This window comes from Equus asinus, chromosome 4 (assembly GCF_041296235.1).
Source record: "Equus asinus isolate D_3611 breed Donkey chromosome 4, EquAss-T2T_v2, whole genome shotgun sequence".
NCBI classification, from domain to species: Eukaryota; Metazoa; Chordata; class Mammalia; order Perissodactyla; family Equidae; genus Equus; species Equus asinus.
Window position 1 is genome coordinate 30,691,424 of NC_091793.1, and position 16,716 is coordinate 30,708,139.

Sequence of the window (16,716 nt, forward strand, 5' to 3'; positions counted from 1 at the left end):
CAGAGTAGATGCTCAGGGAATATTTGCAGTGGCATAAGGATGAAAGAGAAGATATTTACCAAGCAGAATTCACAGGATTTTATGACTGAATGGTCGACATACTGGATAATATAGGATTAAGGATAATGCCTAGATTTGGGTAACAAAATGGTTGGTGGGACAATGAGAGAGAATAGAGAATGGAAGTCATATGTGAGGTAGTTGTGCAAATGTTGATTTTGAAGTTCTTGTGGGACATCTGAGGAGACATACCAGAAGACATTTTGTCTGCTTTCCACTGGACCAAGCTGATCAATGTACGTCTGTACTAGCAATTGCAATAACTGTGCCCTAGTTCCTGTTTTGAATTCATTCTATCGTACATATGCTAAGATTTAGAGCTCTTTTCCAAAAATACCACTTCTACTGTGTTATGCCCTGCTTCAGTAGTTGGTAGAAGGCAAATCAAAAGTCACGTTTTCTTAACCCAGAATCCAAGCCTCTTCAATTAATTTCATCTCATTGTTTTGCCTTATTTCCTGGATTCCTCAATATAATTATTCCCTGGTCAGACTGGTCATCTCATTTTCCTCCAATTTTCACTTTTCTTTTTCCTGTCTTCACTTGTTCTGCTCCTCTTTCTTGAATTCTCTTTTTGGCCACCCTAAATCTTATCTTCCACTAAAAGCCAATTTAATTTCCATGTCTTCCTTGATGCCTCCTTGAAAAGATTAAGTATACAATACTCACCCTTCCTTGAATTGCTTTAATTCATGTGGACTGTTACTCTGATAATAATAATGCCTTCCATTTTGGGGAGGCTAGTGTGGGCCAGCCCCTCATGTAATCTCATATCTTCTGTGCAACAGCTCTTTCAAAGTAGTTATTATTCACTTTTAAAAATATGAGGACTCTGAAACTTAGAAAGTTTAATTTTAACCCTACCAAAGTCTCACAGTTGGTAAACAGTGGCTCCAGTTCTATCTGCAAAGCGTGCATAGCTACTTTACTATGTTATAATGGAAGGAAATGCTTTTTTTTTTTTTTATTAATGTTATGATAGATTACAACCTTGTGAGATTTCAGTTGTACATTTTTGTTAGTCCTGTTGTGGGTACACCACTTCCCCCTCTGTGCCCTCCCCCCACACCCCCTTTTCCCTGGTAACCACCGATCAGATCTCCTTATCAATATACTAACTTCCACCTATGAGTGGAGTCATATAGAGTTCGTCTTTCTCTGACTGGCTTATTTCGCTTAACATAATACCCTCGAGGTCCATCCACGTTGTTGTGAATGGGCCAATTTTGTCTTTTTTTATGGCTGAGTAGTATTCCATTGTGTATATATACCACATCTTCTTTATCCAATCATCAGTTTCTGGGCATGTAGGCTGGTTCCACGTCTTGGCTATTGTAAATAATGCTGCGATGAACATAGGGGTGCAACGGACTCTTGAGATTTCTGATATCAGGTTCTTAGGATAGATACCCAGTAATGGGATGGCTGGGTCATAGGGTATTTCTATTTTTAACTTTTTGAGAAATCTCCATACTGTTTTCCATAGTGGCTGTACCAGTTTGCATTCCCACCAACAGTGTATGAGGGTTCCTTTTTCTCCACAACCTCTCCAACATTTGTCGCTCTTAGTTTTGGATGTTTTTGCCAATCTAATGGGTGTAAGGTGATATCTTAGTGTAGTTTTGACTTGCATTTCCCTGATGATTAGCGATGATGAACATCTTTTCATGTGTCTATTGGCCATATTCATATCTTCTTTTGAGAAATGTCTGTTCATGTCCTCTGCCCATTTTTTGATCGGGTTGTTTGTTTTTTTGTTGTTAAGCAGTGTGAGTTCTTTGTATATTATGGAGATTAACCCTTTGTCAGATAAGTGGCTTGTAAATATTTTTTCCCAATTAGTGAGCTGTTTTTTTTGTTTCAATCCTGTTTTCCCTTGCCTTGAAGAAGCTCTTTAGTCTGATGAAGTCCCATTTGTTTATTCTTCCTATTGTTTCCCTCAACTGAGGAGCTACAGTGTCCGAAAAGATTCTTTTGAAACTGATGTCAAAGAGTGTACTGCCTATATTCTCTTCCAAAAGACTTATTGTCTCAGGCCTAATCTTTAGGTCTTTGATCCATTTTGAGTTTATTTTGGTGTGTGGTGAAAAAGAATCGTCAATTTTCAATCTTTTGCATGTGGCTGTCCAGTTTTCCCAGCACCATTTGTTGAAGAGACTTTCTTTTCTCCATTGTAGGCCCTCTGCTCCTTTGTCGAAGATTAGCTGTCCATAGATGTGTGGTTTTATCTCTGGGCTTTCAATTCTGTTCCATTGATCTGTGGACCTGTTTTTGTACCAGTACCATGCTGTTTTGATCACTGTAGCTTTGTAGCATGTTTTGAAGTCGGGGATTGTGATTCCGCCGGCTTTGTTTTTGCTCAGGATTGCTTTAGCAATTCGCGGTCTTTTGTTGCCCCATATGAATTTTAGGATTGTTTGTTCAATTTCTGTGAAGAATGTTCTTGGGATTCTGATTGGGATAGCATTGAATCTGTATATTGCTTTAGGTAGTATGGACATTTTAACTATGTTTATTCTTCCAATCCATGTGCAAGGAATGTCTGTCCATCTCTTTATGTCATCGTCAATTTCTTTCAAGAAAGTCTTGTAGTTTTCATTGTATAGATCCTTCACTTCCTTGGTTAAGTTTATCCCAAGGTATTTTATTCTTTTCGTTGTGATTGTGAATGGGATTGAGTTCTTGAGTTCTTTTTCTGTTAGTTCATTGTTAGTGTATAGAAATGCTACTGATTTATGCATGTTAATTTTATGCCCTGCTACTTTGCTGTAGTTGTTGATTATTTCTAATAGTTTTTCTGTGGATTCTTTGGGGTTTTCTATATATAAGATCATGTCGTCTGCAAACAGCGAGAGTTTTACTTCTTCGTTACCTATTTGGATTCCTTTTATTTCTTTTTCCTGCCGAATTGCTCTGGCCAGCACCTCCAGTACTATGTTGAATAGGAGTGGTGAAAGTGGGCACCCTTGTCTTGTTCCTGTCCTCAGAGGGATGGCTTTCAGTTTTTGTCCATTGAGTATGATGTTGGCTGTGGGTCTATCATATATGGCCTTTATTATGTTGAGGTACTTTCCTTCTATACCCATGGAAGGAAATGTTTTTAAAGATAGGTTTATGAAATATGAGGGTCTCTCTTTAAATTCTCTCTATAGAATCAATAAAATGTGATTGGCTCTAGGCTCAGAAGGCAAGAATTTAGATGTCCCTTTCCCACCTGAGTGACCACAAGGAAGTCATGGAGCCTTCCTTGACCTCTGTCTATTCACCTGAAAAATGAGAACCCAGGCTGTTTATAGGGAAAAAAAAGGGAGTGATTATGTGACAATATGTTGAAAATTGTGAAGCAATAAACATTCCACAAGTATTATGGTTGTTATTAGAGGTCTTGAGTAGGATTTCAACACCAGTAAAAAGTTTAAAACCCATAGAGAGAATGAAGCTGAAGGGAATAAGAAGTTATCAGCTTAGGCATTCACCAAAGGAAGTAATTTAGATATTTATTGAAGATCAGTTATCAGGGATAAGGTAGATTCAGTGGGTGAATTTTTAAAAGTTAAATGTAATACATGGTTCATGCTCTCAAGAAACAGTCTTTCCTAAGGCAAACATTGTGTATGTATATGCTCATTATATATATGCATATATAATTAAAATTTTGTAGATATATATGATATATGGTATATTTATTTATATATTTAATTTGCTTAACTCTCTTTACTTAATTCTCTACCTTGGCAATTTTCAACTGCCCTTTTTGCTCTCTTAGCACCTGGTAAAGAATCGATTATATTTTATAATTATCTCCTTACATGTGTGCCTTCCAGGATTCATCATCACAGTTCCAACATCTAACATAGAACCTTTCATATCAGTAATTAATTAATGTGGAAAGAAGGGAAGGAGTGAGAGGGGTGAGGGGTGAAGGAGAGCAGGAGGGAGAAAGAATCTAGACCACTTTGTGAACATTTCACTTTTTCAATGAACAATTTTCTCAACTAAGGAGAATTTTCAAATTCTAGAGTCACAAGGATCATCTGTACAAAAGTCTTCCTCTTTCTTTGTACATAGATTTTATTCCCAGATCATCTTCCTTCCTGAGGCTTTTATCTAGTTCCATTCTTTGTCCAGCCCATAGCATGCTGATTCATTGCCTAAAAAATTCAATGATTAAGACATTTATTTAATCAAAAGCCAAGTAAAAATATATTGAATAATAAATCATGGAAAGCCCCATACTAGTCAGTGAAATTTCAAGATATGTTTCCTTGACTGTGAAGTCTTTTTAATAAGGCTTGGCAGACAACCCCTAAACATGTGGTTTGGTAAAAAGAGGTGAGCTGTGGCATCAGAGTCTAGGTCTGGAAAACCCCTTCCCCACTGCTAAACCTGTGGTTTTAGGTGTGTCATTCAGTGCCTACGAGTCTCAATATTTCATTCATAAAAAGAGGTTAATAATTCCTATTCTGAAGAGATTTTTGGGATGATTAGAATTTATGTACACAAAACATTCAGCGTAATAGCTGGCTCATAGAAGGAAATCAAAATATACAAAACGCTTGAGATTTTGTCAAATGAATATTACAGATAATAAATTGCTTAGTAATTTAAAGAGAGAGAGAAAATTAGCTACCAGCAGTGCCTGAGAATGTAGTAAGGATATAATAAATACTTGTCAATTAATTGAACAGTGGATATCGAATGCATTCCCAAAACACGTGAAATGACTAATAAAATTATTTGATGGTGATGTTCCTCTTGGTCAGATTTTCACATCTGATTCATTCCATTGGTGGTAGAAGTGAAATAGTAATGCACTGTGACATTAAATATGGCCAATCACACTATAAAAACAATAGTTTGAGGCTCTTAGAAAAATACCACCAGCAGCCAAATCTAGTAAATAGCCTCAAGAGAAATTTCTTGAGGAATAGTCTTAGTATGTAGGTCTGGTCAAGCAATTGTAAAATCGTTTAAGTTCTGTAATGCGTCAACATTGTAAGTCTTCAGAGAAACTAAGAGAAAAGTAAACACACGCATGCTAGAAAGTGACATAATTGATGAGGTGCTGAGGCAGCACTGGTCAACCTGTCCTCACATGAATTCTGTGTAAGGTAGAAAGGCTGAAAGTAGCTTTTCTCACAGAAAATACCCCCAGATCCCCAGAAAGAGAAACCCATGTTTTCTGCTAGCCTGGTTAGTGTGTGTACTCATTATACTATGGCTTCCTGAACACACCCTGAAAAAGAGTGACTCTTTGAACCCATAATGAATTCCAGAAATCATCTTTTATTCATAAAATTACTTTTGTAAAAACACATCAACGAATTCCTAAAGCATATTCACTTCTCACTCAGACAATGGGTCTACCCACCTTCTAAAACCTCGAAAATCTTCTTTATCTTCCATAGCATTAAGAAAGATTGATGCTGTTCCTGTGTGAAAGGGTGCTTGCCCATGACTGGTCGCCTAGCGTTCCTTCTACTTGCGCATATCGGTTTTCATTTGGCACACTGCCTGTGTTCACTACGACTCCTTCCTATCACATCACAAGCTATAGGACAGCTGAGCTTAAAACCCTGTCTTTAACTGGAAGCCTAAACCTTTCAGGGCTCTTTTTTGTCACTCTGAACAGGGCTGAATTACAGAAATGGAATAAAACTGATCTCATTGCACATATTGGCTGCGCTCCTTTGGTTTTTGCAAGAGCCCTCCAAATCCAGCCATAAGATGTCAATGAACTGAGCATTTCAATACATTTGTAAGAGCCAGGGCTTAGGCCACCTGAAAGTATCTGATATCTCTCTTTGGCGAGTTTGCACATTTTCTTACGAATAGAGCTACTTTTAAATCCTTCTGCTGTACAATGAGTTCATGTGAGGACAGACATTCCTTACTCCAGACCACACCTTTTCGGAGACTTTAAAGGCTGGATATGTTTACCTTGTTCCTAGGACTGATGGTGTCAAATGTTGTTCTAAGATTTATTTGTATTTATGTAAGCCCTGGTGTTATAACTTAAACCAATCTTTTGTGGTTTTTTTCTCTTGAGCTACAAAGCCTATGACTGGTCAAGCCATACTGAGACATAAAGAATCTATAGTCACATTACAGGCTTGGAATGTACGCTTGATAATGTGTTCCTGGAGCCACAAAGATTTAGCTAAGCTCTACCAATTGGTTTACAATTTCCATCTCCTTTCTCCTCCTTTTCTTCCTTACTCAACTCCAACATGATGCTTGCATTGGTTAATAGTCAGAAATGTTTGATTTTAAAAAAGATTTCCAGCTTTTTATTTCCTCTCCCAACATTTCATGTATGTGCAGTTCTACTCTAATATATATTTTGAGGTTTATGAGAAAAAAAATAAGGCAAAACAGCCTCTGAATTGTACGAACTAAGAATTTGAGAAATGGTGGCAAAAACATCTACCCCAGACAGTCACTTGCCTGAAATTTCTCCAAGACTCTGACAACCACAACCAAAAATAACGCAGCAATCTGAAGACCTGGACAAAGCCAAGTCGTTTGTCCCAGTTGTATCACCATCTGAGAAAGTTGTCATTATGAGATAGTTTATTGGGTGCTGGAGCCATAATATGAAAGAAAATCACAGCAAAAATTAAATTAGAAAATTGAAAGCTTTCAAAGAATCCAAAGCCTTTGCTTACAACCATGAATGCTGTTTGCTAACTTTGGAACTAGAATAAGGCAAACTAATAACAATAAAAATAATAGCATTTTTAATAGTAATAACGACACAGAGGAAAATCTTGAGAGCTTACTTTGCCAGTCATTATGCTAAGTGCTTTCCACGTATTATCTCTTCCCTTTTTTTGTTTTGTTTTGTTTTGTTTTTTTAGAGGAAGATTAGCCCTCAGCTAACTACTGCCAGTCCTCCTCTTTTTGCTGAGGAAGCCTGGCTCTGAGCTAACATCCGTGCCCATCTTCCTCTAGTTTATATGTGGGACGCCTACCACAGCATGGCTGCCAAGCAGCGCCATGTCCGCACCCGGGATCCGAACCAGCGAACCCCGGGCCGCCGAGAAGCGGAACGTGCGAACTTAACCGCTGCGCCACCAGGCCGGCCCCTATCTCTTCCCTTTTAATTCTTTCATCAACCATGAGAAATATCATCTCTATTTTGCAGACAAGGAAACTGAAGAATTGAACATCTAATTAATAGCTAATTAGTAGTAACAATAGTAATTACGATGACAACAACAATAGCAATAACAAACACAGTTTTTTTTTTTTTAGGAAGATCAGCCCTGAGCTAACCTACTGCCAATCCTCCTCTTTTTGCTGAGGAAGACTGGCCCTGAGCTAACATCCATGCCCATCTTCCTCTACTTTATATGTGGGATGCCTACCACAGCATGGCTTGACAAGTGGTGCCATGTCCGCACCCAGGATCCGAACTGGCGAACCCCGGGCTGCCAAGTAGCAGAACGTGCGAACTTAACTGCTGCGCCACCAGGCCTACCTCCAAACACTGTTTTAAGGAGATATATTACCCAATTTAATCCTCAACAAGCCAATAAGATAGGTTCTAGAATTGGAAACTTTACACATGAGGAAACTGAGGCACAGAGGGCTTAAATAAATTTCCCAAGGGTAGTCAGCTAATAAATGGTAGAGCTGGGATATGGACACAGGCACTTGGCTTCATAACCAAGACCACTAAGAATTATGCTCTACCATCTCCCGAGAAGCAAAGCGTAAACAAATGTAGATATTGTTCATCAAAACCCAGCTTATAACAACAGCTTCTTGTTTTACTCTATTTCAATGATAGAACTCAAGTGGTATTAGGATGAATAAAATAGCACATTCCTCATTGCTGAAACTCTCTAAGCATGACATAAACAAGCTAGAGAGACCAACCCTTCCATGTTTGCCCAGGATTTTCCCAGTTTTAGCACTCGAAGTCCCACATCCCAGGAAATCCTCCAGTTCTGGATAAGCTGGGACAATTGGTACTGGTAGTGTGGACAATGAACAAAGTTTAATTCGTACTGTTAGCCCCATCCAATATCAATATTGACAGGACGGTACCAAGCAGAGATTTAAGACATCCATCATAGGAAGCCTAGCAAATGTACTTGTTTTAATACTTACCAATTCTGTGACTTTCAGTATCTCCAACTGTTGTGCCTAGGAAAGACTCAATAAAACTGGATTGAGATTAACGAATTCATAGCTGCTAAGAAAGAAATATACCACATGTACCATTCAGTTCTTTCTGAGTTTTTCCCTCTCCACTGTACTAAACAAAAGCCAGCCTCAGATTGTCTGGCCAGACAGACTGAGTCCTAAAGGCTGTGACCTTCACTAGGAGTTTGGGCTGAGAGTCAACAAGGGCTTTCTGCCAAGGGACAGAGAGAATGACCTTTTGTCCCTGGATAGTCTATGAGAAAAGCATCTCCGATTAAACTTTCTATGTTTGAAAAGGCCAGTTCTAGCAGCAAATGTTGGAAAACACAAAGACAGTGACACATCTGCACCTCGTAAGGTATGGAGGAAATAGAACAGGTATATTTAACTGTATCAGTAATCCTTCTTAGTACATAAAGCCCTACCATCTTGAAAAAGAAAATTGAAATATCTTTAAAGCGCTGCGTGGAAAATCCATATTGTTAAAAGCAAACAGCCTGTTCAGTGGCATCCACACATTCTCACAATAAACATTTCTTGAGTGCCTGTTATATGCCAGACACTGCTCTGGAGGCTTGGAAGGGGTAAAAATCAACAACAAAATATGAAGTAAAATGTGCTAAGAGTACTGTATGCAGACCATGAGACACAGATTAACTCTGACGTGGAAGCTATGAAGTAGGAACTGAGTGTACTAAGGAAACTAGGAAAAGAAGAGCCTTGCAGGCAGAGCAGTTGTCATATGCAAAGTAAGAAGGTCAAACGGATTTGGTGTTCTGGAGGAATCTCAAATAATTTTCTGTGGATGGGGCACAGCATAGGACAGAGGGGCCTATCAGTAAGACTGCAAAAACATGTAGCTTTTAAAATTACTTTGCGTAGCAGGTTTTCACATTGGTGTCAAAAATGCAATGGGCATATAGTAATAATTTTATAATCATTTAATCATTATAATTAATTTTTATAATCATTAATCAATTATAATCATTTATGATGATGCTAATAAGTAATTTACTGAGCACTTACTATGTTTCAGGCACTGTGCTACAAACTTTTCTTTGATTTTCTCTGGTTAGCATAATTAAACTATTACTATGAAAAACTAAATATATTTTCCAAAACTAAAATAAAAAAAGTAGTAAGAAGAGTGGCAATGTTTTACATTCTTGCAAATTTGTTTTCTTCCCAGCTTTATTGAGATATAACTGACTTATAAGTTTAAGATGTACAATGTGATGATTTGATATAAGTATATATCATGAAATGCTTACCACAATAAGGTTAGTTAACACATCTATCACCTCACATAGTTACGTTTTCTTTTTTTTGTGGTGAGAACTTTCAGCAACTTTCAAGTAAACAATACAGTATTGTTAACTATAGTCAGCATGCTGTACATTAGACGGCCAGAACTTATTCGTGTGGTACCTGGAAGTTTGTACCCTTTCACTATTCTCCCTCATTCTCCACCCTCCCTGCTCTGGACCTGCCTCTGGCAACCACTGATCTACTTGCTGTTTCTTTGAGGGTTTTTTTTTATTTTAGATTCCTCATATAAGTGAGATGATGCAGTATTTGTCTTTCTCTGACTCATTTTACTTAGCACAATGCTCTCAAGATTCCTCCATGTTGTTGCAAATCGTGGGATTTCTTTCTTTCTTGTGGCTGAAAAATATTCCAAAGTGTGTGTGTGTATACACACATACACACACACACACACACCACATTTTTTAAATCCATTTATCCATTTATGGGCACTTAAGCTGTTTCTAAGTCTTGGTTATTGTAAACAGTGCTGCAATGAACAGAGGGATGCAAATATCTCTTTAAGACAGTGGTCTCATTTCCTTTGGATACATACCCAGAAGTGGGATTGCTGGATCATATGGTAGTTCTATTTTCAATTTTTTGAGGACCCTCCATACTGTTTTCTGTAGGAGCCATACCAAGTTACATGCCCACCAAAAGTGTCTGCTCGGGTAGGGGAGAAAATTTGCTCTCTTGCCCAATTGCTGAGCATAGCCTCCAGTTCTGCCCCTCTGGGAAGCATCGCCACAGACACCCAGCAGCTGCAGAGCACATCCTAAGGCCTGCCTGGGCAGGGAGCCAAGCCAGAAACCCTGCCCAACTGTTGAACGTAGCCTCTGGCCCCATATAACCTGGGAGCCAGAACAATGACCCTGAGCAGCCTCAGAGCCCAGCCTATAGTACTGCCCAGCCTCAGAGCCCGGCCTACTACCCCACCCGTCAGGGGAGCTCAACATATCCTTTGATGGACACAGCCTGCATTGCCCAGGCAGGGAGCTCAGCTGGTAACCCCATCCAATCACAGAGTAATAGTATTTTGGGATTCTAGAAATGTCTAGCCACATTCAACTAGAGACTCTGATAGTAAGCTGAAATGAAAGGATGCTAATTAACATTGTGAAAACATATGAATGTGTAAAACTCATCCCTAAAAGTAAATACATAATTTAAGTCAGATTCTCTGATATTGTAATGGTGGTACGTAAGTCACTTACAACTCTAGTTTAAAAGTTAAAAACAAACATATTACTACAATAATTTGTCATTGGATACACAATGTAAAAAAGATGTAAATTATAGTATCAATAACCTAAAACATGAGAGGGGTAAAAGTGAAAGTACAAAGTTTCTGCATGCTATTGAAGCTAAGTTGTTATCAGCTTAAAATAGGATCTTGTAAGATATTTTATGTAAGCCTCATGGTAACCACAAAAGAAAACCTATAGGATACATAAAAGATTATGTTAAAGGAGTCAAAGCATATCACCACAGTAAGTCATCAGATCACAAAGGAAGACAGCAAGAGAGGAGACAAGGAGCAAATGATCTAGAAAACAATTGACAAAATGGCAATACTAAGTCTTTCCTATTAACAATCACTTTAAATGTAAGTGGATTAAATTCTCCAATATTGCAAATTTCTTTAATGTCTGGCTTAAATATAGCTGGTTCTAATATCTGCATTTGGATTACGAATATAATGTGATGTTTTTTTTTTTTTTTTTTAAAGATTTTATTTTTTTCCTTTTTCTCCCCAAAGCCCCCAGGTACATAGTTGCATATTCTTAGTTGTGGGTCCTTCTAGTTGTGGCATGTGGGACGCTGCCTCAGCGTGGTTTGATGAGCAGTGCCAGGTCCGCGCCCAGGATTCGAACTGACGAAACACTGGGCCGCCTGCAGCGGAGCGCGCGAACTTAACCACTCGGCCACGGGGCCAGCCCCATAATGTGATGTTTTTGATTGAAGTTTATCTACCTGTCAAGTATCAGGCTTTATGCTGGCAACAGATATATGATGACGGACAAAACAAATGTGATCCCTCTATTTGTGGAGTCTAGAGTCTACTGAGGGATGCAGTCCATCAACCGTGATTACACCAGTAGCTTTCTAACTGCTACTGCAATAACAACTATAAAGGAAAACAGGATGCTGTGAGACTGCCTGACCAGGGGAACTGATTAAGGCTAAAGAATCTAGGATAGGGTGATTTGAAGATACAGCCACTTACAACTTTCAAAAGAAGGGAAAAGCACATTTTCACATCTTAACTTAAAATGTTCACTAAATAAAATTCATTATTAGCAAACTCACATTGAAGCAATCAGCTAGACAGATGGAAACTTTGGATTCAAAGCAGATTCGTGTCTTTCTATCAGTTAGCAATTAGACATGTGAAAGCATATTCTTAAACCACAATGTGTCAAAGATTTGCAGTTTTTAAAGCAATACTGTCAGGCTGCAAAATTTAGAAAATTATCCAATTTTTTACTGCTGCCTTTGATTACATGTTCCCAAAAGCAAGGTTTGGAAATCTTCCCATTGCAGTCACTGGAGAAACCTGAAAACATACCACATATTTTTTTGTTTTCTTAAAATTATTTTAGAATTTTTCAAGGGAATTAAATTTTATTACTATATTCTCTGTGAGGCACCAAATATTCTGCTTTCTTAGTAGCAATAATGACAATAAAAATAGTATTTTGGCATTCTGGAAATGTGTAGCCAACCCTCCTTCTGAATTGTGAACCAGTAGCCAGAGATAAATGAGCAGTCCTATAATGTTAGACTGGCAAGCACAATGCAAACTGGTGGATTACAATGAACTTCTGCTACCTCTCTCAAATATAGCCCTAAAGCCACCTATAGAATTTCAGAGCATTGTTATAACCCAATTGACCAAAAGGAATATCCCAGCCTGCCTCTATAGGGAAAGGAGCTCTGACCTGGTGAACAGAAGCAGAATAGAATGAGGGAGGCCTGAGGATAGGCAAATCCCTAAAAGCCAAGTGGAATCTGAGTCAAGTGAACCTTGCAACTCTTTTTGTACTCTCACCAATGGGTACCTCACTCCTCTGCCTCCTCCTCCCCTTCCTTCTCCTCCTCTTCCTCCTTCTGTAGGAAGGGGCTAGTGGAAGAGAAGAGAAATGACTAAGGAGGAACTTGGGAAAAGGGAGAAAAGATTTCCTCCCTCCAAACAGTATGGGACTTAAAAGTCAGGAATAAATACTCTTCTTTGTTATCTTTGTTGTTTCTTTCTGTTGTGGCTAACACTAGAAGCAGTGGAATACAAAGGAAGCTCTCCAAAGAACCTTATCTTCTCTCCTCTCCTCCTCACCTCCAACCAACCCATTAACTCTGGCTTACAAAACTGACACGTTAGCGTGGAATCTAGACCTCCAGAGTCTTCTCTGAAACCGATCCTGGAGATGATGTGCTTTCAAAAATACGGAGGTTTTAACGTGGTACAGGGTAAAGAACCTTGTAATCAGAAACCTGCCCTTCCCCCAATACACTCCCCAAAACACACTGGTATAAACTTTGGTGAGTAAATTAACTTCCTAAAACACAGTTTCATCTACATATTTGGGGTACAGGATGGTTAAAGTAATATTAGCTCAAAATTTTTAAAAAATCAAATGAGAGAATACAGGCACAAACAGTATTCAAATAAACTACTATTCAAATAAATATTCAATGATATCTTATTGATTACTTTATTTGAAGGTGGGTAAGAGGTATGAGGTTGTCATGGATAGAATATAGAATGCACTTTATTCAGTTTTTCAGAATTTTCAGTAAAGTTCCTAGAGGTGAGTACTTCTTAAAGATATTCCTAAATTCCTCCCTCCCTCCATCTTTCTGTCTCTCTCTCTCTTTCTTTCCTTTTGGGGAGTGGAGTGGTCCAGGGAGTACGTCCTTTTGTATTAAGTGATGGGTATAATTTTACAACTCTTTTGGGAGTAAGATTCTTTATATAAGATTCTTATATAAGTAAGATTCTTTCTATAATCTATAATCTATAAGTAATCTATAATCTATAAGTAAGATTCTTTCTATAATATATAATCTATAAGTAAGATTCTTTATACCATCTATTCATGTGAAAAGACTTCAGTGCTTTATTTACAAAATGCCCAATTAAAACCTGATTCATCATAATTCAGCCTTAACATCAAAATTAGAAATGCATGGAGTAATCTATGTACTTGGCACTTAAGACTTGTCTAAATTACCAATAGCACTGTGAATTGAGGGCTTTTCACAACCCAGCACAGATTTATTACACTCCAGACACCTCCCTGCAAGGGAGCATGTATTTTACAAAGTAAAATAAACTCAGGTCTGAGGTTCTCAGATAATTACTCTGTTTAACATACATTATAGTTTCTAAACACACACAGAGACAAAATTGAGTGCTTGTCATTATTTTAGACTTAATTTGTTGTGGTTTTTAACTTTTGTGGTTTTCTTTAAAATATAACTGTATAACTTTAATATGTTAGCAGTTTATTACAACTTTCATAAGTTCACTAGTGTACTTTAATTACTTCTTCCTTCCCTCCTTTCCACCCTCCTTCTGTTCCTCTTTCCCTCCCTCCTTCCACCCCTTTTTCCTTCCCTCCTTCCTTCCTACCTTCCTTCCCTCTTCTTTTTTTTTGAATTTTAGTCTAAATATTTTCCTCAAGCAAATTTTAGCAGCAGTGAGTTAAATATTTAAAATAATAGCAAAAGAAGAAATAGTAGACCTATGAAGATGACAAAAGTCAGTATAGGCCTTGGGGAAAAAGGAGAATGTATTTCTCCGTTTGGCCTAAATACTCCATTTTTATTTTATTTACATAGAAATTGATGAGTTTATCCATATATGACCATATAGTGAGCCCATCCTCAGGAAGGAAAATATACCTATTTTTCAATTTTAAGTATTGGTCTGTAAAGCCCAACACACCATTTATTCGTCTGCAGTATATCTACATAGATTAAGCAAAATTTCTTGTAGCAGAAAAAGTTTTCCATTTACCTTGTGAAACATATGTTAGGATGTCTTCTGAAGCTGTGTTGGTGGGGGAATTCTGATTTTGTGTTTACATAGAAAATGCTTCTACCTCAAATGCCAAGATAGTTGAATTTCAGCATATGTAGCACCAATCAGTGCGTTCAATGTGGTCATACAGCCTCGTAACTCTCCTTCTTGTGCTCTTCTACCCCCATAGCAGAAAGAGGCAGATGTTTCCAGATTGTTTTTTTCGAGGCAAATTAGCCATGAGCTAACATCTGCCACCAATCCTCCTCTTTTTTGCTAAGGAAGACTGGCCCTGAGCTAACATCCATACCCATCTTCCTCTACTTTATATGTGGGACGCCTGCCACAGCATGGCTTGACAAGCAGTGCGCAGGTTTGTACCCAGGATCCAAACTGGCGAACCCTGGGCTGCTGAAACAGAATGTGTGAACTTAACTGCTGTGCTACTGGGCTGATCCCTAGATGTTTCCAGATTTTTGCTGTGCATCACAGCCATATTGGGAGGACCCAGCAAATAAATAGTCTAGGTATTTTGGCCCTGTGACTTATCTTTTGTTATCATTGTTATACTCCTTACATAACTTGGGTAACAGCTACGCCAAATTCTTAGATTTTTTTTTTTTTGGTTTTAAATAATGGATTGAAAAACCTCTTAGTAATATCAAGTCCAACTCTCATATATGTTTGTGAAAAAATTTTTCATCGATATTGAAGAATCTAGTGTACTACTGTCTTCTCGTCAATATTACAACAGAGTAGCGTGGTATGCTTGCGTAACTTAAGTTCAGTTATACATGTGCAGAGGGCAGAGAGAGAGAAATCAGTCTGTTGATTTTGTTCACTCTCTATGGGATGAGTTGGTGGCTCTGAGTGAGCATGAAATAGAAGACACGAATCTGCTGTTCTCCCAGTTATCTCAGTTCTCAACTACCTGCATGTAAGACTCTCGCTGGGGTAAGGATAATCTTTATTTTTAAACTTGAAGTAAATGTTTTATTTCTGCTACATGGCCTCTAAATGCCTTCCATGCAAGTCAGTTGTAACCTGGTGCTTAACCAAAGAAACAGAGCTCTACTCTAAGGCTGGAGGAAAAATTGCATTGGACTTAATGAATATCGTACTTGAAGGTCATTTTAAAGGGAGTTTATTCCATTTCATTTTTGCTTTAAGCACTGACCTTAAAACTAATTCCCATGTGAGATGCTACCATGTTATAAATCCATCATGAGTGATGCGGGGTCTGTGAGCCGAGGAGTCGAAAGAAAGATTTCTTAGACTCTCAAGATCTGGCAGTAGTGCTCTTTTATTTAGAGAATAGTGTGGAATAGCATGGGGACAGGACCCATGGGCAGTCAGAGCTTCTGCTGCCACCGCTTCTGCTGCCCCTGCTGGCATGGGGACAGGACCCATGGGCAGGCAGAGCTGGTGCATAGGGACAGGACCCATGGGCGGTCAGAGCTCCTGCTGCTGCTGCATGGGGACAGGACCCATGGGCAGTCAGAGCTCCTGCTGCTGCCCCGAGTTGAGGGTTAGGGCTAATTTTATAAGGCATGGGTACGTGACTTATTTTTACTGGAGAAAAGAAAAGATGATGTAAAAAGTCATTAAATGATTTCAGTGCAGATGGGGTCTGGTTATTGTGTGGTCATATAACTTTAGATACGAATCTGGCCATATAGATCGGCATGTAGGTGAGGATGCCCTGGGCTTCTCTCCCTGGGGCAGCCCTAATTCATACCATAAAAAAAGTCCACTGGGTCATATAGTTTGGCATGTAGGCCAGGTCACCTTGGGCTTCTCTAGCTGGGGCAGCCTTAATCCACATCAATGAGTAGTGCAAACTATAATTTACTTAACATCATCAACAATTTTTTGATGTAGATTAGGAGAAAATTAAAATGAGAGTGGGAGAAAGAACCTCACTGTTATCACTGAAGTGCTGGTAAATATTTTGGTTGCCATCTTAGAGCCAAAGTAAAATGTTGAAGACATTTACTAAATGGAGACCAGGCTCCCCTGCAAATCTAGGATTCGCTGGGAGCTGAATCCAGGACACGATAGATTCACAATTCGTGAAAGTGCTAAAACTGAGTGAATGCTTAGTAAATGCTATGCCTACTTGTAGAAATTAAGTTTTAAAAGAATAAAAGCAATATTATCTGATTGGGTGA